The sequence below is a fragment of the Melospiza georgiana genome, chromosome 9 (assembly GCF_028018845.1).
Source record: "Melospiza georgiana isolate bMelGeo1 chromosome 9, bMelGeo1.pri, whole genome shotgun sequence".
Lineage (NCBI taxonomy): Eukaryota > Metazoa > Chordata > Aves > Passeriformes > Passerellidae > Melospiza > Melospiza georgiana.
Window position 1 is genome coordinate 28,364,883 of NC_080438.1, and position 25,371 is coordinate 28,390,253.

At 44.1% G+C, this 25,371-nt stretch overlaps 1 protein-coding gene across 11 annotated transcripts in view; it reads left to right on the top strand.

Annotated features, from left to right (window-relative positions):
* FGGY (FGGY carbohydrate kinase domain containing) overlaps positions 1-25,371 on the top strand; it is a 283,064-nt gene that overhangs the window by 24,953 nt on the left and 232,740 nt on the right. For 7 of the 11 annotated variants that reach the window (XM_058030720.1, XM_058030722.1, XM_058030724.1 and 4 more), the window contains exons 2-3: positions 4,585-4,719; positions 6,396-6,510. The gene's annotated coding sequence lies outside the window, so the exon portion shown is untranslated. Of the gene's footprint in view, positions 1-4,584; positions 4,720-6,395; positions 6,511-12,515; positions 12,590-25,371 lie in introns of those variants that run through there. The other 4 variants (XM_058030729.1, XM_058030727.1, XM_058030725.1 and 1 more) reach the window with 4 other exon arrangements.

The window sequence follows — 25,371 nt, forward strand, 5'->3', positions numbered from 1 at the left end:
CCTCCGCCCCCCGGCACGGCTCTGCCCCTACCGAGAGCCGGGACCTCAATTCCCGGCCTCGGGAATAACCGGGAGAACACGGAGGGGAATAAAACCCGACAGGAAAAAGTCGGGTTGCGCATTGGTTTCTCTGAACTTGTCCTCCAAGGGGAGGGGACAGCGACGGCCTAATTTTAGACAGTGTCCCAGTATTGCTGTGGAATTGCAGGTTAGTCGGGAGGGAAAATAAGCGCTGGAGCCGAAGGATCGCGGCGGAGCAGAAAAGTCTCTGCTGGCATGTTCCCCTCGGAGCAACAGATGGGAGCTGTCTGCTCCGTGCGAGCGGCGTTCCGGGGCAGGGCGCTGATAACAGGGACTCGCTCTCCTTACCTGGCCCCGCACACACCCTTCTCTCGGGATAGTGGGGATGTGGGATCGCTGCCAGGCACCTACCCTGCAATAAAGTGCACCAGGTATTTGAGGACAGACGGTGACAATACGGGGTGGCACAGGGACTGCAGGGCTGTTCTGGCGTGTTTGACTGCCAGCAGTGCAACAAGTGCTCCTTATGCTTCCAACGCGAAGATATTGCCTGCTGTTCCGCTTTTCGTCAGTGCAGAACTGGGTCTGTCAGCTCCAATCCCTTCTCACGGTGTGTGAACCTAACAAACTTAGGTCCAGTTTTGAAAACACGCTTTCAAATTCTCCAGTTCTATTTTTTTCCTGGCTATAATGACATAATTACCAGTTACGGTATAGGAAGGAGCAGTGAAGCAAACAGAAACATCAGCAGCTATGAAAGAAAAGTGAAGGTCCAGCTCCCTTCTTGGAAGTCGTTGGGGTTTTTTCCTTCTGCGTTTTTCCCTGGTGTTCCCACCTGACTTTGGCCACATGGTGGGCACTGGTGTTAACTGGAATTATGGAAATAATACATGCAGTGTGTTAACGGTTTGTGGCACAAAATATAAAGTTTGGACTGGATGTGGGGGCTCACTGTGTGCAGCATCTCTCTGGGCTGCAGGTAACTCAAACTTCAGCTGTTAAGCCAAGCAGCACTAAGTTACTGCACATGCATAAGAAAATCTCTGGAATTCATTAATGCAGTGAGCACTCAAAGCAGTTGTTTAATTCCTTTTAATGTTTACATACAAGATAAATAGAGAGCAGTGGCTGACTCTTCTGGCCCCAGAGCCAAGGGCATCAAATGAAACTGGCAGGTTCGGAATAAACCAAAGAGCTGCGGTTCAGCCCTGGAACTCCCTGGCAGGGCTGGACTGAGGGGTTTTAACGTGATTGGATGAATTCACAGAAGAGAAATCACTTAAGCTCTGTGATTCACAGAGCATCTACACTGGCTCTGGAAATCCCAGAGCTGCAAATGACTTGTGCCTGGGGGCACCCCTGGCTTCGTGTGCCTCCCTAGGGACCCACTCCTGGCCTCTGTCAGAGATGGGGATCTCGTCGGACCTGATGTGGCCGTCCTTGATGTGTTACACCCCCCGGAGATAGCCCAGAAATGACCTCCTCTGTGTCACCCCGCAGTTTTCATGTTTATAAAGGGCAAGGAAGAAAATCTGAAGAAATGTAAGACTTGAATTCGAAGTCGTTTATTGTGTGGAGTTTTTTATTTTGAAATAAAATATTTTAAATATTTCCAAATGAAGCTAAAAATGGGGAGGTTATTTGTGGTATCTGGTACATAGGCAGCCATGCAATTAATTTGCTGTATCGACAAATACTACTAATAAAGTTTATTCTGATTAGCTTTGTGTATTTAATTGGTTGTGTTGTTTTATTTTATCTTTTGGGGTTTTCTTCTGCATGTTTCTTTTGTCCTAGAAAGCAAAGTTCAGACTATGAGGAACATGCTCAGCATAGCTTAAACCACTATTTATCACAGATTTGTATAACCTGAAAAACTGCCTTTGGAGCCCACTGATATCAATGCAAGGTTTTGATTAACTTCAGTGAAGGTTGGATCGGGCTGGAGGGATTAATTTAATTTAATTTAATTTTTTTCCCCTCCACCCCTTTCAGCTGTGTACTTCCTTCCCCTTGCAGAGGCGGGGTTTCAGGAGCAGACATTCCAGTTCGCTGGGTCCGTGTAGGAGCTGAGGCTCTGGGGGACACTCATTGTGGTAATTGCCGCTCTCTGCAGGGAATTTGGTCCAGGCTGCAATACAGAGTCAAGGTGCTTGTGAAGGTTGTGGGGAGCAGGAGAGCGCTGAAACCAAAGCCAGGAGCTCTTGGCTGCTCCCAGGGGGTTTCCTGCCTCACTGGGGACCTTAGGGAGGGCTTGGCTGAGATTTCAGTCCCAAGTTCAGCACTGAGACCTTCAGAGTGGAGCAGATCCAGAGGTGGAAGCCATGGGTAGTGATCCTTCATGGCCATTAGCCAAGGAGCTGGTGGCTATGCCCTGATTTATTAAACACCTATTAATTCTGGGCTTTTGTTCCCCCTTTCCTGACGTCCTTAAGAAAATATTCCTTTAGTGGGATGAAGGAACACTTCCTGACCAAGGTACAAACCAGAGCCTTTTACATGGCTCAATAAACAAACTTGTGGCTAGGAATTGCCAATCCCTGCCCTGTGTTTCTGAGAGGCCAATGCTTTGAGCAGCAGTAATGCACATTTTGATTTATAAACTTCTCTAATCAATCAATAGAAGCCTGAGTGAGGCAATCAGATAATCTGAATAATTAAATGGCTTTTCAGGGACAAATTAAAATTTGTTACACGCACCACATCCGTCTAAATTATATTTGGTGTCCAGGAATAAATGGGTTTGTTGTTTTGTTTCATTCCTGCATCTCAAATGCTTTTGACTTATTTCAAAATCATTTGGGGGAAAAAAAAAAAAGAAAAAAGGATAAATGTCAGCTTCTGATTTTTTTTTTTTACATTGGAAACAGTGCTCAAAGAAAAACTGCTTTTTTCCATATAGTTTTATTACATGTATATTAAATATTTCAATAAATATTTTTCTTTAGACTAGATGTTAGACTATTTTGCTTTTTCTTCTCCTTAGAGAAGTTTCCATAGCTTCTTTATTGTATTGAAACATCTTTATTGTATTGAAAATTATTATATGGACTTTTTTGTCTTTTTTTTTAAAAAGGACTTCACTCTTTCCAAATGTGATATCCTTCTTCACATCTTAAAGTGAATAAAACTGGGAATTCCTGGATTTCCACACACTGCTTTCCACTTGCTTAAGGAATTACTATAGACCAGTTTTCTCCAACTGGGGGAGACAAGAGTTTGAAGAGTCAGAAAGCAAAGTATTTTTCTCTTATTTACTCCATCAAGGCACAGTAAATAAGATGGAGGTGAGAGGGTACAAGGAGCAGTTTCCTTAGGCCAGGTGGAAGTGAAATCATTCCAGGTTCTGCTGCTCCCGTCCCTTGCCGGTTCCTCAGGGCGTCTCTGCGTCCTCGGTTCAAGTGGGTCCAAGTCTGCAGCGCAGCACGGGCGTGGCAGGGCTGCCACCTCATCCACCCCCGCCTTCCGTGGCCTCTCCTCCTGCTCTTTGCTCCCTGCACGACTCCCGTGGCCAGGTGGAGATCCAGGAATTGAGGCTGAAACAAAAACAAATCAATACATGTGGGGACACAGGGGAAAGGTGGGAATGCATAAGCTGGGGGAAGAGTGGAGCTCATGACTTGATGTGGAGGACCCTGGAACCAAAACTCTAAAAAAACCCAGCCAGCCTTGAGTGAGTCTTCATTTTGCACATGAAAAATACTCTTCAGAACCACAGGCACTTGTAAATGAATATCGTGTCCATCTCCTCCACCCTCCATTAGTCATCGCATAACCAAGCCATACGCACTCAGTCCTTTTCATCTTTCTTCTTGTCAAGCCCTTTAGCCTGTCCCCCTCACCTACTCATCCCACCAATCATTTTAATTAATCTCTGGATTTCTTTGAAACTAATAGTTTGTGGAATGGGGGAAAATGAGTAGGTTACAGAGACAAGATTGTGAATGATGGAGGTGGGGCAAAGTTAGGAGGCTTTGCAAGACCTGTTGGGTTACCTCTGGGGCAGGACAGCAGTGCTGTAAACACACAGAAAGGCTGCAGAAGTGAGGGAGGAACCACTAAAAACCTCTTCCATTTTCCTAGGAATGCTGCCTGAGCAATTCAAACCCTGGGTGCTGATGTGCAGCAACATCTGAATGAAAGAAGTGATATGGTTGTCTCCAAATAGATGGGATGACCTCTTCACTCAGTAGTTATAATAAATTTCTCACTATTGTGCTATAGAGGATTTCCGTGCTCAGAAACATATTTTCAAATAAGTAATGAACTTTATATTTTTTTATTCAAACACTTGTATGTATTTTTTAATTTTTGATCAAAATCCTGAGCAAGTAGAAGTTAACCACATTGTCTAGAGATGAGTCTGAAAGGAGCCCTGGGGCCTTGCTTCCCGTGCTTTTTAGAATCCTGCAATGGCTGGGGTTGGAAGGGAACTTAAAGATCATCTTGTCCCAACCCCCTTGCCCTGGGCAGGGACACCTTCCTCTAAAAGGATGTTTGGGATGTTACAAATCTAAATGTCACACCAATAATGTCTCTGTGCTCATTATTTCTATACCACAGCTTAGCTGGTGCTCCGGGAAATAGAGAGTTGGGCAGAGTTCCCATCCTGTGGAGCTTGCAGTTGGAAAAATCCTCTACACACCAAGAAGGCTGGCAGAGTAGCAGTTGATCCCCAGTGGGAGCCAGAGGGGGAAGGTAAGCAGGAGAGGAGGCACTGGAGGACGGGTGGCATATGGGAAGCAGAAGGCTCTGCTTGGCATTGGGAGCTGGCAGCAGGAAAAATGTACCATACAAATAGAAGCATATTGATGCTGAGTGCTGGGGAGGCAGGTGAATGCCTTTGAAAAGATATTTACTGTGTTCAGGGGGAAAGATCCTGCTGGAAGTGTACATATGTTCCCCTATGACTGAGGTGGGGTTTCGCTATGGAGAACTGAAGTTAGCTTTGTGGTCTTTGGGTATTTCAATAAACAGACAGTAGTGTCAACAAAATGGATTTATTTGCAGTTGCCAGTTGTGACTGAAAGCCTCAGAATAACTGGATTTAACTACTCAGAGCCCTGGGTAAAATAGCTCAGTTTTGATTAGGGTCTCAGGACAAATACAGACTGCTTAAATTTTTAATTAATTAACAATCTGGCATCCTGCCAAAGTTGACACCTTGCTCTGTCTTAGCAGCTGTTGGCACAGTAGGCTCCTGGCAACCTGGGATAAAGCAGTACTTGCAACAGGAGAAGGGGAGGAAGCGAGTCTGCATGAGGCCAGAACTGCCCAGTGAAAAGCAGCCCAGAGCTCAGGGATTTCCAGGGAGCAGCCAGAGCTTTCCTGCTCTGTGCCGTGGCCTCAGGCTTGGACACAGACAGAGAGTTCCTGTCCTGAATGTCAGCGGTGGCTGCTGGGTGACAGATGTAAGGACACCTGTCTGAATTCGGCTAATGGCTCTGGCAGGAGGAGCAACAAACAGAGAAAGCATTCAACAGTGAAAGTAGGTCCTGCAGGTTGCTCCTTCCCAGGGATTAGTGTGGTGGAGCCTGTGGGGAAGTTTACAGAGGGCCTGCTCACGTAATTCAAATGGAAACATTCACCGTGGATGACAGTCATTTGTGTTGGAGTCATGGTGTGGGAGCAGTTGGGGTTGCCAAAGAGCCAAGGAAGGCAAGGTAGGCAGGAAAGGGCATGGCCTGGGAAGGAGAGTGCCTGGAAGCACAAGCAGAGTTCAAGGTTTCTGGTTTGGAGAAGGTGCTGCTGAACTGCTTCTCTTCCTCTGTCCCACCTGATTAATAAACAACAACCTGATCTCTGATTCCAGCTGAGCTATCACACAGTGACACAGCTGCTCCTCCCTGTCTGGGCAGCCCTGTCCCCTCACTGCTGGGAATGGCCCAGCCTCACCCACAGCAGATCCTCAGGACTTCCTCAGGACACAAACCAGGATGCTCAACCTCTCAAAATTGCTGTTCTGTGCTCAAAATTGTATGCAGCTGCCAGCACTACAGCATCTCTATGTTCCCTTGTTTCAGAGGGAAGAGGAGATGGGAAATTTAGCCCAGAATCATAAGGGTCATACCTAAGATTTCATGTTTTTACAATGGGCTCAGGAGCACTGTTCCCATGTGTGCTAGAACAAGCCCATGAGCAGCTGGCTGTGCCTTTGGCAGATGGGTTGCTCAGCTCACAGGACTGAGAACATATGAAACATATAAAAAGCCATAACATTGGAATATGTTAAAAACAAGTTCATAAGATCAATTTTACTCTGAGAATTTTCAGAGTAAAAGGACAATGGTAAAGCAAAGGCCTAAAGGCTGTGATGGCTGTGAACTAAAACTCAGATTGGTTTAAATTTTACTTTTTTTTTTTTTTTTTAATAGGAAGCAACTAGCAAGCCATTCTAGAAGTGCTGTGTGGTGTTTGGAGAGCTGGGTACCAGCTGCAGCACAGATTTCCAGAGGTTTCAGCTGAGTGAGGAGAGGGCTGTGGGCTCAGGTAAGTCATGTGAGGGAGGTGAAGCACATGTGTTGTAAGAGTTAATGGTACAACGTAGCCTTGCTCTACATAAGCACGTTTTGTGCTGATGTTTCCCAGTTCCTGCAGCAGTGTAGGAAAAGGTGTGTGGCTGGCAGAGCTGCAAGCCCAGACAAGGCACTTCTGGGTGTGGATGATCCCAGCCCATTGCCAGGTGCTTCAAATAGGCATTTATGTCAGAGATCTGAGGTCACTTCGATGATAGCCAATTTCAGCCCTGGATTATTACATAAATATTAATAAGAACAGGGGTATATTTCACATTTATGTTATTGGTCAGCAGAGTTTTCACCTAACCCTTAAGCAGTACTGGTGTACAATATATTTCCCTTCAAGACAGCTAAGAAAACTTTAAAAGTTTGGCAAAAAAATTTATTCACCTCTTTAATATAACCTTGTGAGTTTAATGAAAAGTAATCTTATTTTCTGTATACCCAATGAGGAAAAGCAGAAGAGAATCAAGTCAAATGGGAATTGTACTCTTCCCTGCTTTTGCCTCCCTACTGAGTGACCCTAATCACCTTCAGCATCTTTCTAGCTTGATCTCCCTCCTTGTAAAATGGGCATAATGAGACTGAAGTTCTAGTAAAGCAGGCAGATCTGAGGGGAATAAATGCTGAACTATTTTTATAAATTAGGAATAGGTACGGGGAAGCAATGGATTTTCATCTGGAAGATCTAGTATTAACTTGGTATAAAATATTTGTTACTGCCCCCATTTGCTTTTAGGATATCAATCAATGGCATTTTTATTGGTTCATGAGCCTTGTAATGCATTTTGAATCTGACCCAGGACTGTGTGGAGCATATACTGGCACTTAGATTTATGCCAGTTTAACTCTCTGGTCACTCTTCGACCTTTTTGACCAAATATCTTCCAGTTGCTAAGGGCTTGCTTTTTGTGGGGATTGTTTTGTTTTCTTTACATTCAGAGTCTGCTTTGAGGGGCTCTGACAGTGATTTGGAGTTGGTCATGTAGGAGGAATGAGAGCATGGGAGCTTCTCAGAAGGGGGATGCTGAGGCAGAGCCACCAGCACCTCTCCACCTTCCCACTGGTCTTTTCCTAAAGAACCAGCCCTGTTTCTCAGTCCTTTGGCAAGACGACCACGTGAAACACGGGAATTCTGCTCAAACCCCCCCTCAGGGAACGGGATGGATGGATGGATGGATGGGTGCTACAGACGCAGGAGTGCGGAGGTGAAGCTTAGGGCACTTTTGGTCACTCCCACCCGCTAAATCCGCCCCTGAGCTTCCCCGCCCGTTGTTACACCTGTGCCACGTAGTAAACTGCTCTCCACACAGCAATGCTTTTTAAGGAGAAGCGAGGAGCAGATGCAATCAGCCGGGGCGGGAGTGACGTGGGGCGCGCCGTGGGCTCGGCCGGGCTGACACAGAGCCCGTCGTGCTCCTTCCGGCTCCCACGCTGTCCCTCCCTGCCGCTGCCACTGCCACTGCCCTGGGGGAGCGGCTTGGGAAACGCTCCATCCCGCTCCATGCAGCCCGCCCAAAACCTGAATGGCTGGCCAGAGAGGAATTCGCTTCTTTTCAGGGTGTCGCCACACATCCCGGATTAAAGTCCTCGTGGAACCAGCGTGTGAGCGCCAGCCGCTGCTCTCTGTGAAAGCCACGAGCTTGCCCAGTTTGTCCCAGCAGCTCCTGGCTAAAAGGGAATTGTGCTGCAGCTGCAAACTCGATCAAGCTGTCTCAAAGCATTTCTTTCATCCTCAGTTGATGCTTAATACACCTTTACTCTTCCTAAGCCTTGTCAATATCGCAGCCCGTCTCTAGAGTGGTGTTGTGTAAATAAATCCTGTGCCTTGCAGGGTGTCACGGAGCTAATGGGAAGCCCGGAGAGGGGAGGGCGTGGGAGCAGCATGCCAGTGTTAACGTTCTGTTTTCTGCGCAGGATTGCAACAGGATTGCAACAGCCCGGCCTATCTGAGCTGCTGCACGTCCCGACAGCGCGGCTCTGCTCTTGAATTTGATAGGGGTGCTGATAGAACAATGCACCTTTCTGGGAAATGGTAATGCACGGCAGCAATTGGGATTAAGGAAATTCTGAATAAACCATAGCAGCTTTCTTCTCACTGTGCTGATGATTTTCAGGTGGCCCACCAGGGAGCCAAACAAAAAATATATATGGCAGTGTTCACACAAAGGGTAAAGTTTTGGGGTAAGGAGGGGGAACGTTGAAAATCCCGTGAACTTCATTCAATAGCTGTATTTCTGTCTTTGTGGTAGCTCTGACTCCTTCACTTACTTCTCACAGATCAGTAATCAGGGGACAATTGACAGGAATAACCCCCCAGGTAAAAATATACAGCTGCCTCTGAAACAAACAGCATTTCATATGCAAAGCTGTGTGATAAAGGACGTGCTCAGGGTGCTTTTTCGGGCCCCATGGGAAGTTTTACAGAGCAAAGTACCTTTTAGCAAGTCCTTTTCTGTTAGTTTCAAAATCCTCTCTTGCTTTTCTCTAGAATGATTTTCCCACAAAAGGTGTCACAAACCATAAGAAAAGTCTCAGCAGAGCTTACTGCTCCCCTACCCCTTTCTTTCCCTCCTCCCTCCTCTCCCAAACACTGGGAGCTCTCAAAAATATTTTAGTATCCTGGAGATTAAAAAACAATTTGTATTTGTCTTGTAATAGCTCTGACTTTCACCGCCTTGTCCTCCCCTTTATTGGGAGTACACGTGTGAGCACTCCCTCTGATGTTGCTTATACGCCTGCTGGCAGGTTCAATAAGCAGTTTCTTAGCAGGGCGCCTTCCCACGTGAAGGAAATATTTCCAGTTCTTGTCCCAGCTCCTCCTTCCTCCATGGGCAGCGTCCTGACGTGGAACAACGAAATGAGTATCACTGATATCAGAAATTCTTAACTGATAAATGGAAATTAACTATAAAACCTCATGTATCTACTGGCAGTTTAGACAGGGGCAGCTTTTTACTGGACATTTTATAGATATTCCATTTATGTGAGTTTTACTCTTATAAATTGAGCCATTTTGTTAATAGTGGATCAGGAAAATTTTTGTATTATAGGACATCAATGCACTTCTTAGGTAAAACTGAACAGAATGTAGTAATCCATTGAAGGATTCTCTATGTAAATAGGAATGTTGCTAAAAAGAATCAAGATAAAATGTAAATGTAAATAATTGCTCCTGAGACAAAGAAATTTTGGCAAGCAGCCACGTGGAAATTGGAAATTTAAATTTAACTAGTTTTATGCCAGTAAATCATACTGGCAGAGTCTCAGTCTAGTCAAGTGAATGGCAAACCCACAGGTAACTTGCAGGACCAAGGATTTCCCCTTCATGAATGGGTGTAGAGGAGTAAAATTTCCCAGAGCAGAAAAACACTTTGTAGAAGCGGCCAGATTTTCAGCTTTGAAGTCGAAGAGATACTTTCATTTTCAGTATCTCCATTAGAGCTTCTTTTTGCAAGACCAGGAGTGTGAACTCTTGTGTCTGAGCCAAAATTCCAACCTAAGCAGAATGTACTCATCTAAATTTCCCTTTTGGTTTCATTTGGCCAAGGTATTCCTTGGTGTAGAGTTGCTGTGTACTGTTACAGCAGTTGCTGTGTTGGGAGCTTGGGAAGGCGCCCGCCTGGAAGAGGTTACATAAAACCCAAACCATAATAAGCTCAGAGAAACCCCTGAGTGTGATGATTAAAAAGAGAAAACGATTAGGGAAAACACATCAAAGAGGCTCAGTGAGAGTCCTAAGAGGAAAAATACTGATTATATTTGTTTTGCTTTTGTCTTACATGAGGTAAAAGGCTGTGGTGTGTCCTGGGTCGCCACCCTAAGGGGTGTGGACTTAAAGACAACAGAAGCAGACTCCAAGGCTTCCATGGGGTTTATTTTGGTTGCAGGGCTGGGGAGATAAGATATAATTGTACCATATACATAGTGGTGCTATCAACCTGATGGATTACCCTTCCCATACACCCTGAGCACCTTGCCTACCCTCTGCTGCTAATCTGTGTCTGCCAGGAGAACTTGCTTGCTGACCTTTCAAGAAACTTTCAACTGTGATTTTTAAAACAATCACAGAAATGTTTTCTTTCTCCAAATGTGCTGTTCCTCTCTCTGGTGAAAGCACTCAGAGGCATCAGATGGGTGACATTGATTGCTAAAGCTGGTCTGCCAGTTCAGTTCAATAAATTGTGAATCTTAGGGGCTAAAAATTGTTTGAATTCCACTCTGGGTCTGGGAATAAGAGTAGACATTTATTGATAGCCCTGTTGTTCACACTCCACTGAATTCTGTTATTTTAGAACAATGTTAGATTCACTTTTTAAAGTTTTTTTAGACTTGGTCTGACCTGGGAACCAGGTTAGAAAAGGTTTGAAGTAATAAAATATGCAAAATGTGGTTTTAGGGCTCTGCTTTAATGTGGAAAGAGGAAGAAAAGTTTTAGTCAGTTATAGCAAATCCAGTAAGGGAACTGTTTACTTAACTCTCATAGTTATTTATTTTAATTTAACTTCTCAGAACTTTTCAGCTGGGTTTAGTTAAGGTGGGCTCACATATTAAAGAATGGGTTTTACTGATATGTGTTTTTCAGTTGTAACACTGACTTCAGTAGTTACAGCCATTTTCTTTTGGACATTCTGATACAGTTGATCCCAAAAGTAAAAGGAAAATAACCGAAAAGGGCTTTGGAAAAGGGGAAATATAAAATATAGGTCTTATAAACTTAGAATTAGGCAGGAAGATAGCATTTGAGTTTATTTTCTCATTAATATAGCTAGCATATATAAATTTCTGAGGCAATAGTGCATATTCTTTTCCTATATCAACAAAAATAATGGTAAAAAATGCAAGGAATAGGAACACACTGTGTTGGTGCCAGCTGGGTGATGCACAGACTCTGCTGGTTATGCATATTTGAGTTTGGTGGCCTTCTTAGAGCCTTCCTAAATTTGTGTTCATGCTGCTGGACAAATTGTCTTGTACTTTATGCTTTTGCACATAAAAAGAGGCTGCTTGGAACAAAACATTCCAGGTGAAAGATCCTAGCATTGTCCTTATGTCTTCCTGCCATCTTGGTTTGCTGACACACTGGAAAATCCACCTGTTCTCCTGGCTCCTTTGGGACTCTGGAGAGCAGGATGTGATTGGGTCAAAGGAGAGACAGAACAGAGAAAGGTGTTGGAGCAACACTTTCCTTCACACCTCACAGGCCCAGAGAACTTTTCTCGCTCTGTGATGCCCTGTCCTGGTCCATTGGCTACACTGACATTTTGTTCAGCCTGGGAGTCTAACCTTTTTCCCCTCTTGAAAGAAGTAATACAAAATCACTCTGTTTGTATTACCAGTGGACCTGTATTCATTTAGTTTTGATCTGATCCTCACAACATCAGAGCTGTTTGCAAAGCTAATAGCAGCATAATGACAAAAACAGCAGTGCCAAATGTCTTTGGTCTTGCCCTTTTTCTTCTCCTTAATATCAAAGCTAAAATAGTGGTCTTGATTTATATGCAGGATTACTGATGTTAAAGCTATATAATAATACATCTAAAGCCTAGCACTGTTTATAAATACACCAAACCTGTAACTTAATAGTTATTTGTGCTGAATCTTTTATTTTCCTGCATACTCTGTCCTACCTTTGTTACTGAGGGCACTAATGCTGCATTAATGTAAGCAGAAACAGCTGCATTTATCTTCATTTTATTCTCCCAAGTCACAGCAACGTGCTGGAATGAGAGCCATTGTCTGGAGCAAACCTTCTGAAAGTCTTTTAAGGGCATCCATCTGGGCAGACTTTGTGGTTATAGAAGGGCTGATGCTGTAAGTGTTCATCCCACTAATGGTCTCATTGATTTTTATTTACACTCTTTGTAGGTTGCCCAGAGTCTCAGTCTGAGTAAGAGCTGCAGAAGATGTGCTGAATTCAAGAACTGCAGGCGTGTATTCAACTAAACCTGGGTTTCTCTGTTTTTAAGGTGCTTGATCAAAGTGGGGCCTCCAGGACAGCCTGTTCTGTCTGCAGAGAAGTGCAGTTGGTGAGCAGTGTTAAAACACAGGTGCATAAGTTTGAAAATGTTGATCCAAACCACATTATTATAAGTAGTAGGGAAATGTCATGACTTACTGAGATTAAACAAAGACCTGCTTAGAATCTTGTGACTTCAGCTCATAAATGGATTTCATCACTCATTACAGCTGCATAAACAAATGCATGTGGTACATATGCATGTTTTGTTTTGGGAAGTTGTTGTTTTTAAAGTCCCCTCAGAATTCTTTTTTTAATTGCTCCTAATGAGCCAAGACTCCCTGGTTCTGGAGCAATGCCTGGTGTACCTGAGCAGCACAGCCCACTCATTGCTTTTAAAAGGGAATAAAGTTTCCTAGCCTCTCTCCCTTTCTGGCAGATTAACTGCTTTGGCAAGCAGGTTATTTTAAAGGAGAAATTTACAATATGAAACCTGGTGTCAAAACTTTTATTCCTTTTATGAAAGTAGCCTTGCCCTGGTGCTCCTTTGGAGCTATGGAAATGTAATCCCAGCCCAGTCAACAACTGGAGAAAGTCCTACCCAAATCTGAGCTCAGACTAAGTTTGTCACATATTTAATGTATTTAATTCATGTCATTTTTCCTGTTGTCCATGACCTGGTTTCTGCTGATGGGCCTCTCAGAAGGAATCCTAGAAATGGATGCCCTGTGATTACCCAGGGGAATTAGTACTTCCCCCGTGTTTTCTTGACAGCATGTTGCAAGTGGGATGTGGCAACAGGAACCCAAGTTCTGGTCTTCCTGCTGTGGTTGTTACCTGAAGGTACAAATGGTGCAGTAAGTAGTTTGGGATGCAGAGCAGACACTTCTCTGTGGATTTAAATCATTGTCTGTCAAGCCATTCTCATCTCTTTAAGTTTAAAGTAGCTGCTTTCAGCTAAGCCTGCACTTTTCAGCATCTTCAGGCAGGCAGTTATCAAAGTTTAACCTCAAAAAACTTAAGATGGCAAAATATGTTGGTAATTCTTTGAATTTCAATGTGCCATTTCTTAATCACAACTGAGAAGCTGGATTAATCCTGGGTGGGTAGTGTCTCATTATAACTTTGCACTGCAAATTATTTTTTAACCATATCTAAAGGGAATTTTTTTAAAATGTCCTCAAAGAAAAATACTCAAGGATACTCCATTTTTGTGGCCATTCTTCTGATAAAGATTCAAAAATCCAATTTTAAAACGCGTATTGCTGAGGGAAAGGGGATACTTTTTTCTATTTCAATCACAGCCTCTTCTTTTTACTTATAAAAATTGGAGTCAGGAAAGTAAAAAGAGCAACAATATGGGAAAGTTCACGGTCAGGGTTGTTTGCATGTATCTCCTATACAGATGGATTTGTCCTGAAGTGCTTTGGTTTGTTTCACTCCCTGGAAAAACAAAACAGGTAACAACAAGAAATCTCATTTAAACGGAATGAAACAAAAACCTTTTGGCTTTTCTGTCAAGCAGCCTTAATTTTTAGGCAACTGGGGAGGAGTCTTAATTGTGTGTGTTCCCAAAGATTGCTTAAACCAATTGCTGAGTGTCTGAGGCTTTGGGTGTCAAAGCCCTTGGAGAATCCAGTTGCTCCTCACCTCTGGAAACCTTCCCTCTTACGTAGGTAGCTAAAAAGATGCCTGACATTAGAGACTTGCGCTCCAAAATGTTGCTGTGAATGCCTTAAAATGTCACATTAATATCAAGAACGGTTCACCCACAAACCATCTGGCTTTGCAGATCTCACAACGAGCTTTCAATTAGTTAATTAAGCTTCCCTGTTTCCTAATAAGGCCTATTTGAAATGCTCTGAGCTGGGGACAGCGGGGCTTTAGGTCTGCACCGTGCAGGTGTGGCAGTGGCCAAGGGTCTCCCCAGGCAGCAGGAGATCCCGGGAAGCCCTGCTGGGCCTTACCTGGATGTGCTGCCTGGGAAGATACCTGGCTTTGTCCTTATAAGGCCAGGGAACTGCTGCAGGAGCCCTGATCCTGCCCCAGCTCTTCCCAGCCCGCTCAGCCACAGTCCTAAAAAGGCAGTTCCTTGCTCCTGCTTCCCACAGCTGAGCTCCCCAGGGAGGACAGCACTGCCGAGCCAGGCATTGCTCTCACAGCCAGAGCGTCCTCATGGACTGTGCTGTTGCTTCTCAAGGCAGATGTTGTGTTTAGGGGCACTGCTGGGCTTCTCCTTCCTCTTGTTTGATTAATGAAAATCTAGCAGAGAGCGGTGTGGGACGTGCCGGCGCGTTCCGGGAGCGGGGTAGATCCCTGTAGGATCTATGCACGGTGGGAAGCAGCTCAGAGTCAGAATCTTGAAAGCATATTAGGTTATGGTTCTATAATAGAAAGTGCTCAGCAGCAATATGAGCTCAAAGCAATCCGTGTCCTTTTTCCTCCCTCCCCTGGCTGCCAGTCCTGCTCTTTGCTTGTGCTTGCTCAGTCCTTTGTGGGGCCATGCTGGGCTCTTGGTTTCATTCGTGCTGAAAGCCAGGAAAGGGTTTTCTGCTCAGATTCACAGAGTGGCATCACAAAACACTGTGCTCGTGTAACTGAGCAAGTGGTGAGTAGGAAAGAAGGGGGAAAATTTATTAATGCCCCATGCTCTTCCTAATGTGAAACCTTTAGGTGCTGTGCTCTCCTTCTGAGTAAAAACTCTTCAGATGCTGGGTATTTTATGAGACAGCTTTAGAGGTTTAATTGAAATTTTCTGAAGGATCTGATTATTGGCTTATTTATTTCACATGCCAAGTGACAAGCTTAGTTACAGTCTGATAGGTTTTTAAAGACAAGTTCTTTACTGGAGCTGGATTTTGGAAAGGCTTGAATATGCTAATTCAGAAGGGGTATTGTACGAGATTTTTTTCTTTTATTAAATCAACAAATCATCCTACCTTAATTTGAAATAACAAAGAGGAGTGCTTTTTTGAAATTTCAGATCTGTGAAATTCTGGCACTGAACAGTTATATGCTTCAGAGAGGGGTTTAAAATAATTTATTTTCAAGGGGGTTGTTTGGGAAGAGTCCCTGGATAGTGTGTGCTCTGTGGAGTGTGGGAGACTTTGGGATGCAGCTCCAGCACTGAACATGTTGTACTCGGGTGCAGCAGTTTGTCTGCTCAGAGCCACATGCTTCCTTCCTTTATCAGGCTGCTCCTGGCAATCCTGCTCAACCTTTGGACTTTATGGCCTCTCTCAGGATGTAGCATTGGTTCCCTAATATCTCTTCTCTTGTCTTTTGCCAAGTTTCCAGCAGGCAATGAGGCCATGACAAGCAGGGTCACAGGTGTTGAAGGAAGTCAGCAGCACAAACAATTATTATAAAACTGGATTCTGCAGTTGCAGGGATGAAATGCTCCTCTTTATGAATCTGGAACACCATCCCCATCTGTTTTTCTGAGTTTATAACAAGTTTTCCAGCTCCTTTTGTATCACTGCTAGGTGTGTGCTGTGGATTTAGTAGGTGGAGTTAAGAGTACTGATGGTATAGATTAAAAAAGAAAAGAAAAAGGAGATTGCCAAAAGCTCATTTAATGCACGTTGTTAGCTGAGATTTGGTCTGGGTTTCTGGTGTTGTTTTATACTGCTGGTTTCTGAAATATCTGTCATGTCAAACATTAAAACAAGTTATTCCCATGTGTGAATGGTAGTAAAGGAAATATTTAGACAATAAGGAAGAGGGTGATTAGAGGGGATCGTTGATCGGGCAATAAGGAAGAGGGTGATAGACAGTGGTACCACGAGGCAGGAGGTGACACACACCTATGGAATTTGATAATTTAGGAGGACCATTTACAGCTGTAGGCTTAGGACACTAAACATTGCAAAGAAAAGTTTAAGGAAACTGTGGCAAAGGGATGCTCCTGCCTCTACCAAACAAGGCAGTGGCTAGCCAGAAAAGGTTGTGCTGGAATGTAGGAAATACCACTCAATAAAGAAGTTCTTCCCCTTGGCACTTCTGTTTGGCTGTTGGTTGTCCCAGCATACACCTTGTGTCATGTTTTGCCCCCCAGAACTTTGGAAGATGTGTGGTTTTGGGAAGACAAGCACATGAAATGACAGTGGGAGGACTGCCAGAAGAACACCATCTATTCTGAATTCAGAAAGAGCCTTCATGTAACTTTTAAAGTAAAAATGTTGCCTGTCTTCCATACTCTGTCATTAAGCAGAGCACCTTTAGTGGTGTTGGTATTTTTTATAGATTATTCCATCTGCAATCCTTTGTCTGAATGCAGTTACAGTGAAATCAAGGACAGTCTCCTTCCAGTACATGAATTAAGTTAAACTGTAGAATTCAGAAAATATATATGCACCTGCCTCAGAAGGTTTCACTGCTTTAACCACACTGATAAAACATTGAAAAGTTGTGATTTGAAGGTGAAATTTAGAAAAGTTGTGGCCCTTTCCACCACAGAGGTGAAGTCCCATGGTATAATGGTTACCCTCGTGTTAGCCCTATGTGCAGGCTCAACCCTTTGTTCATTGTCTGATCATCAGTCTTCAGTTAATTCACTGAGACTGTGGTGGAAAAAGGTGACTAAAGGTATCTGAATTTGCCCTTTTGCATAGGAGGAATTTAGCTATTGTTCTGATAACCCAGGGTAAAGCACACTTTAGAACAAGCCAGTGCTGTTAAACCCCTTCGTAGGAACTGTAATCTGTGTTTATGATTGGGACCATTATCAGAAACGTCACTAAGAATCTAAGGAATCTTTAACCAATAGCTTATTGCTTCCAGGGATGGACTCTGGAGGCAGTCTATAAAGAGCCAACATTTTACTGTTAGTGTGTTTGGCCAGGAAGCAAATACACTTTGCTGGTAAGGGTGTTTCTGTGTAAACTGTACAAACCCATGTGCTCAAGGCTGGCAATGCCATTGCCACTTGTGGAGAGCAAATTTACAGAATTTAGAGAGTCAACCACTAGAGCTCAGTTTATTCACTGCTTTAGCAGAGCAGATTGAAAATCAGAGGATATAGTACTGGGGAGTCTTTTGCTGTTAATTTGCTCCTGTGGACCATATTAATTGATATTTCAAAGGCTGTGGTAATTTCTCGTTCACAAATTGCAAATTCTTCTGTTTTAATGCAAAACCCAAACTCATCAGTGCTTGCAACAGGCGTCCTAAAAGCAAATGGACCAGTCAGAGCCCAGAGTGACCTGATATGCCCTCATAGCTGGCTCTGCTTTGAGCAGGAGGTTGAACTATGTGTCTTTCTGGGGCTCCTTTAAACATGAGTTATCTTATGATCTGGGGCTTTGTAGAAATGGTGAATGTATTTTCTAATTGTATCTCCTTTTGGAGTATCATACTTCAAACCTTTTCTGAGATGGTTGCTTTCCAGAAAAGACTTCAGCCCTGAGCCCTTTCACCTGCCTGACTCTAACCTCACAGTCAGCCCCACTGCAGTAAATGTCATGTTATCCTTTGAACATGGTTGCTCAAGCCCTTTGCAGAGAGCACAGTGCCAGCCACAGGTCCCAGTGTTCAGTACATCACAGGAGCCAGACCATGGGTGTATTGTCCACGTGTAAAATGGGGGCTTAATAAAACTCACAGGGCCTAGGTTTTTTTCATGAGCCCCAAGAGCAATGTATGGTGATCCCAAAGCAGTTTACCAAAAGGAAGGTGGCATTTCCCAGGGCTCTCCTCACATGTGGGTGCATCCCAGCTTTAAAGGTACCAACCAGAAACACCTTGAGGTGCTGGGCTATAAGCTACAGCAGCCCAGCTGCTGTTGTGTTGTGCAATCTGTGTGATGCTTGTGGTGAGGATGGGAACCTTAAAAATTGGGTAGGTAAAGAGCAGGAAATGGGTGCCATTACCTCTGTCCCAAGGGAAGTGGTTCCCCCTGTGAATCACAGCCCTGGTTTCGCTGTGCTGCGTGGGAGTGGCGTCCTGTCCCAGGAGGATATTCCCAGCTCCTGGGGCCTGCCAGGTCTGACTGCTGCAGGGGGAAGGAGCAGGACAGTCCTGGTCCCATCAACATCACTCCCGTGCAGCCTCCCTCCATCATTTGTGGAGCAGGGAGGATGAGGATATGTCAAGCCCTGTAAGCTGCATGAATTGATGCGGTCCTTTGCTGTTAGGAATGGCCAGAGAAGGACAAGGTTGCAGTCCTTTACTCAGGAGTTTGGCCTTGTGCCACACGTTCCCTGGGTTATCCCTTGGAGAACAAAACCTGCTGCTGTGTGAGACAGCCCAGGTTGCCAAGTGTTGCCTTCCCCCCGCCGTGAGTCACCGGGCCTGGCAGAGGCTGGAGCCCGGCTCCCCGTGGCACAGGAACCTCCTGCCCTGGCTCGCACTCAGCCCGTCCCTGAGGAAACCCCTGGCGGCTCCTGCGCCCTCTGCCCGTGCCAAGGCTGCCACACCCCGCCTCTGGAGGCTTCTTACTCACAGTGGAGACAGGCACCGAAACCAGGCAGCCCCTCCTCTGCCTCCCACTGCCTTTCCCACCGCCCCTTCCTCCAAAGCTTCTGCTCAGGAGCTGTTTCATCCGTTCTCAGGAGGAGATGGCAGAAATGAGACAGATCCTGGCCGTTGAGTGTTGGTGGTGTTTATCCTTCCTAAGCCAAATAATGGGATAAATCCCCAAGGCTGTGTGTGTTTCCTGGAGCAGTACAATTAATGACACAAGCCATGAGGGAGCACAGTGTGAAGGGACAGAGCTGTGTCTTCCTCTTCCTTATCTTTCTGCTCCAATTAAGTGCACCTCCTCTGGTGCTGAGGTGCACAGAGCTGCCCCCAGCTCACTCACAATCAGCAGATCATTTAAAGGTGTGTATTGTTTGTAAATCATGGTGGAGAGAAAGCAGCATCTGAGTCCCCAACTCTTCTAGAAACATTGTGGCTCACCAGAGATCTTTGATCTCAGCCCTTGTTTCTTACAAAGAACTTATCCTCATCATAGGGCTAGAAGTGCAGCAGAACCACTAATTTTGGGAATTTAGGTCTTTGATATAAATTGAAGTTAATTTTATGATATTAGCAAGCTGATGCAATGGAATTTTTTGTGTCATGAGATGTCTTTGCAGCAACAAAGTCTGTCATTAAATCTTGATGGCAATTCATGAAAGTGCTTGCAGTTTTGGACAAAAGGTGGCATTTATCTAGTAAAGCTAACAAGGGAGTGAAAGCCTCTAGGGCTGATAAGAGTGAGCCAGGGCAAGTCTGTTGGTCTTTTGTGGATGGACTTCAGCTTTATCTGCTCATATGCCAAGATAGCCAGGTCTAAACTATTTATATTGGAGGAGTTAAGTGTTCATGGTAAAGTAGCTTGTGGCCTGAAACAATAACCCTTGCTAAGGGCCTGAATTTATTAAGTCAATAATTAGCTCATTAGGCATATAGCTGTGCTTGTGTAGGTGTCTGAAGTTTGTGTTCCATCTGGTTTACATCCAATGAGTTCAGGTAATTTGTAAAAGATAGTCCATGTGTACAGTGAGGATTGGCAAAAAAGATTTGTAGAAGAAACAAAGGGGGAAGCCACACATAGAAAGGCTCAGGCTGTGTGGGAGGGGAGAACTGAATGTATCTTTTCCACAGAAGTCAGGTTTAGCCAAAGGGCCAGTCATGAAGGTCAACAAAAGGCCCCTGGATGAAACAATTTCACTCTTATTCTCTGGAAGGAGCACTGGAAAGAGGATCCACATGTGTTCTTAGAAAAGCCAAAGGAGGTTGTGCTTGGACTCCCACACTGTAACATGTGGGTTCAGAAGTTGATGACATGTTCAACGAGGGAAGGATGCTTGGATCTGTTGTCAGAGCCAGTGAACATCTCTGGTTTCACTGGCACCTCAAAAAGGTGCTGGCAGGTGAATTCCCCTCCTGCCTGTAGGCTTGGGTAAGAAAAAATAGGCACGTAGCAAAGTTTTAATGATAGAAAGGTTCTTACAGGGAACTGGAAAGCATGGAAGGGGTTTCAGGGGTGGGAGTGCAGTACCTTCTGAAAGACAGAAAAACACTTGTAAATATTGCGTCTATTTAGATGGAAACAAGTTCTTTTAGGAATATCTGACAATAATTTTTACAGTCAAACACAATTTTTATTTAAAAGTGTGGAGAGAAACTTCTGCTTTAGATAGACTGAAAACAGCCTGAAATCAACCCCCTGATACCCTTCAGAAAATGTCATTTACTTAGCTAACTGTAGCATCTTGGAAGTTTGTCCTTTGTGATAAAAGGGAGACACCTTTTATTTCTGAATAATAAAAATCTCCCAAAATTGTGATAAGGTTGTACAGTAAGTTGAATCAAACTGTGTACTAAACACAAACCCCACCAATCTTGCAAGGTATTTTGTATTGGTTATTTTATGGGTTTGGTAAAGACAAAATAGCCAGTAAAGTCAGGAGGGGAAGTGAAATTGCTGGCTAGCAAGTTTTAGTTGTTATTTTTAATGTAACAGTACCCCATTCCTGGATGGGGAATAGGCATGGGGTGACAGGTGGATGCTGATGGAGCACCAGGAAACTGGGAGGTCAGGTCAGGCCATTGACACCAGGAATTGAACAAGAGCTAGGGTTGAGATTCCCAGTAAACCTACAATTAGATATTCAAGTTAATGAAGGAGAGGCTTAGCCTTAAGGACATCCTCTTCCTGGTGGTTTCTTGTATTCCTGGGTGCCAAGGCTTGTGGTGTTGTGAGCACAGATCTGCAACAGTGACCTTAATGAGAGTAGTTTATGCATCTCTATCCATCCAGTATCACTGCAGCTTTACAGGCTGAATTAGCAATTCTGATCAGCCTCTGCTTTCTGTGCAAATGTTCCCAGGTGTTAATCCTTGCCTTAGTGTAATGAGGTGGAAAAGCTTTAGGCTGAAATCCAAGCAGCATCTTAAAAAACAACTCATGTTTTTGTCGTTATTTTGATCTGTACTGGTCTGATTATTTTTCAGATACGAAATATACTCAGACTGATGGCTTGTACCTTGTGTTTTATCTTCCAGAAGAATTTTTACAGTCTCTAGTTATCAGCTTTAAACCCAGTGTAGGTTTATAGCTGAAAGACTGGCAGATGTTCAGCCGTTGTGGGGAAGTTTAAATACAGCTGTTAATTTTACATGCTGGTATCACGTGAAGCAGTGCCCAAGACCACTGTGTTATAAACTGTGTTGGTTTTCAAGAATCCTGGTACCTTAAGAAATTATTTCTGTGTCTTTTGCCTGTTCTTTGTACCTCTTTTTAATGCTTCCAGTGACTACAATTCTGTACTTAGATAGAAGAGCTGATCTACTGGAGCCTTACCCTGGGAATGAACTCCACTAATCAACTGCTCATGACTCCAACAGATGTTTCTGCTTATCAGACAATTGGAACCTCATGTTCTACTATATTTCTTAATTTTTTTTCCTTCTTTTGATACTGGCAGCGAATGCCCCATTACACATGTGAGCTTCAAAAACTTGTCACATGATAGCAGGAACAAATTGCTAAGCCAGTCAGCAAAGTTCAGGTTTGAAGTGGTGGTCCACTGAAGGCAACTGGGTCTTAGAAGCTGAAGGAATCATTTACAGAATTACCATGCTGTGGTTTTGTTGTAAATGCCAATATTTTATTCCAGCATCTTGTATGAAATTTGGATATGTAAGAAGAACTCAGATCAGAAATCTTTTTTTCAGAGACTGAATCACTTTAGGATGTGGAGATAAAGTTGAGTGATTCTTCTGAGGATATGAGTGTTATCCTCTTGAAACCACAGAAAGGGGATGTGAATGGTTTACATGATTTTGTTATATACAGACTTATCTCCCACAGCAGGTCAAAATCTGAATTTTCAGACATGATGGAAATACAGATGTGAAGAATTTACTTTTTGCTTCATTTTGTTTAGTCTGTTGCATTTAACTTTGCATTTCTAATTGATAAATGACTGATGGATTCTTGATCAATCAATATCTTTATATGATTTGGGCAAAAGGAAAAATAATATGTGCAGAAAAGATAGACTGTCACTCCACAAAGATGCAGCCTATTCCACTGCCAGCAAGCCCAGAAGTGCTTCATGGAAGTGAAACACCTGTTACAAGAGTACAATGGGACCATACAAATTGTAGGCACTGCAGACGCTCCTTGGGGATTAAAGCAACTCATTTGCAAACCATTCTTCTGTTAGCAGGGAGCAGTTAATCATGAACCTTCCCCTACCCACAGCTCACCCACGCTGCTGATTCAGGAGCTATGGCAGGGCATGGCCAAAAGGCACAGCCAGGAGGTTTATCAGTATTCACACTTTGTTAGCCAAGCAGGAGCCTCACCACATGTGGGAGACCATAACCAGAACTTGTTCCTTTCACCCTTTCCCATAGGAAATATCTGAACTTGCTGCTATTGAGGGCTTGGTTGAGATGACAAACACAAGTACAAAGAGCAGTAGGATGGAAGCTCTTCTATTAATGGGAAAGGTGAGAGTGAGGGTAGAGAGGGTCAGTGGCTGCCTCTGCAGCCCCTCGTCAGATACTCAGTACCTCTGAAAATTTCTCAGCTGATAAAGATGTAATCAGTTAAGAACATGGCAAATAATACCCACTGGGCATGTTGGCAGTATCTTTCAAGCTGCTGATACACTCTCTTCTTTAAACATCATTATTCCCATTGTTTTAAAACCAAATTCCAACCTCCTGGTACCATTTGCAAGTGTTTGGTGGAGCCTGAATTTATGTTGAAGATCTGGAGTGCAGAAGGATTTGTGTCTGCACAGAGACACTGTAGTTTTTTTGTGATTGTGGATGAGATTTCTTCTTTGCTTCTTGTGCTTTCTGTATGGAGTAGGAAACTTAGGAGCCCATAAAACATGGGCAACAGAAAACTGGTGGATGATCCTCATCAGAACATGTGCAGGCGTGGTGGGAGTAGGAGAAGAGGAATCATTAGGGGAAAGAATCATCTAAGCCAAGGGAGGAGAGCTTAATTAGTAATGCTGAAGTTGGCTGACAAGCTGTGGAGAGAAAAAATTGGGTATTGATTTGAAACTTTGCTAAGTGCGATTGGAAACTGAGAGAAGAATGATGTTGGTGGAATGACCTTCAAAAGGGTCCAGAGAAGACAGCTTGATTCCATGTAACCATAATGTTAAGAGCAGACCTGGGGTTTGTAGAGAGATCAGAAATCTGACGGCCATTGAGAATAATTTCAAGTGGTCCATCAGATTCAGGAGAGCTTGGTTCGAATAGTTCCCAGACACACAGAGGTGGGAGTGAAGATACCTGGCTGGCCCTATAGCAGCATTTCCCCTCCCTGTTCTGGGGCAAGAGGAGTCAGAAAACCAAAGCCAGCTTTGCCTGTAACCCTAAGGAACTCTGGTGGGTTTTTTGTTCCCTCTGTGCTGATTCCAGCCTTGTGGCCAGGGAGATGGAGACATTCCTCCTTCCAGGAAGGATTTCCAGCAGTCTAAATTCTGCTGTAGGGCTGACTCCTAATCCCGTGTGTGTGTGTCCAAAGCACATGACCGGGATGAAGGGGTGCCCTGGGAGGAGGATGAAGGGAGATGTGCTCAGGTCAGAGCGGGGGTTCCGGGGGTTAATGGGACACTTCAGACCGGGGGTCCGGGCTGGCTCCTGTCCCTGCGGTTCCTGTGCTCGCTCACACACACGGATCCATCGATGAGCTGTCATGTGCCGCCTGCCCGCCCACAGCAGGAAGGAAACGGCTGGTCCCTCAAAGTCAGGAGTAGTAAGAAAAAAAAAAAAAAAGAGAAGGAGGAAAAAAAAAAAAAAAAGGCAGCAAACAGCAGGCAGGCTGTGTATTGTCCCGATTCCTCCCGGACTGAAGGAATCCTTTGCCCCATGATTCATGCTGAGCTGTCTGCTCCATCCGGCAGGCACGGAGCATCCGGCAGCCGTGTCAGGCAGCCTCCCACTGCAACTGGGTGCTGCTGGCACCGCAGCCTGCAGCGTTTCAGGATTCTTTTGTTAGTCAGGGCACTGGCACTTCCTTTGGCATTTGGCTCCAGGAAGGCTTGTGTGTGAGTGAGGAGGGGCGCTTTTTTTTTTTTTTTTTTTTTTGGTCCCATTTTATTTTATTTCTTTATTTTAATTATTTTTGTTGCTGTTTTGTTCAGTTTCACATTTGGAACGTGAAGTTTTGGTCCAGACGTCTGCCTCGCTCCTGGCTCTCTGTAGGTCGAAGTCTCTGTTTTCTGATGATTAGCCAATACCAGCTGTTCTGGCAATGAAGATGTCTCAAATCAATCCTATCCTGTCTGGCTTTCCAGGAAGAGCCAGCCCTCCCCTCGCTCTCCACAGCCCCTGTCATCCAGGATTGAAATTTATCAGAGCTGCTGTGAGCAGGAAATTAGCTCCTTTACAACTTGTTCTCCACTGCTTCTTATTCATTTTATTGTTTTAACATTTTCCAGAAAATAAGGCAGAAAACAAACCTGCTTCCTCTTTAGAAGAGTTGTGCTGTTAACCTGTGAAATGTTTATTTCCTTGGCAGACTTCAGCTTATCTTTATAGCAGAACCACAAGATTAAAATCAGTTAAAGTTGAACTCAGATAATGAATAAAACACTGGAAAACATTTAGTCATCCTTTAGGATCCTGAAGATAAGGATTTCTACATATAAGCATCAAAGCTGTGATGAACACCAAGGGAGGGATGGGCTCAGGAAAAATGGAGTTTGGGGTGCTGCCCACAGACTCAGGAATGTGCCTGTGAGAAACTTATTTGGGGGTCTGGGTCTTCAGCACCTATATTAAAGTGACTTTCCTGAAGAGCTGAGCACCAGAAACTTCCATGTATGCTAAACTCATCTTAAAATTGCATTCAGGTAAAGGAAAATGTTTTTCACTTACTTTATATCTGACTTTACATGCAGATATATTAAT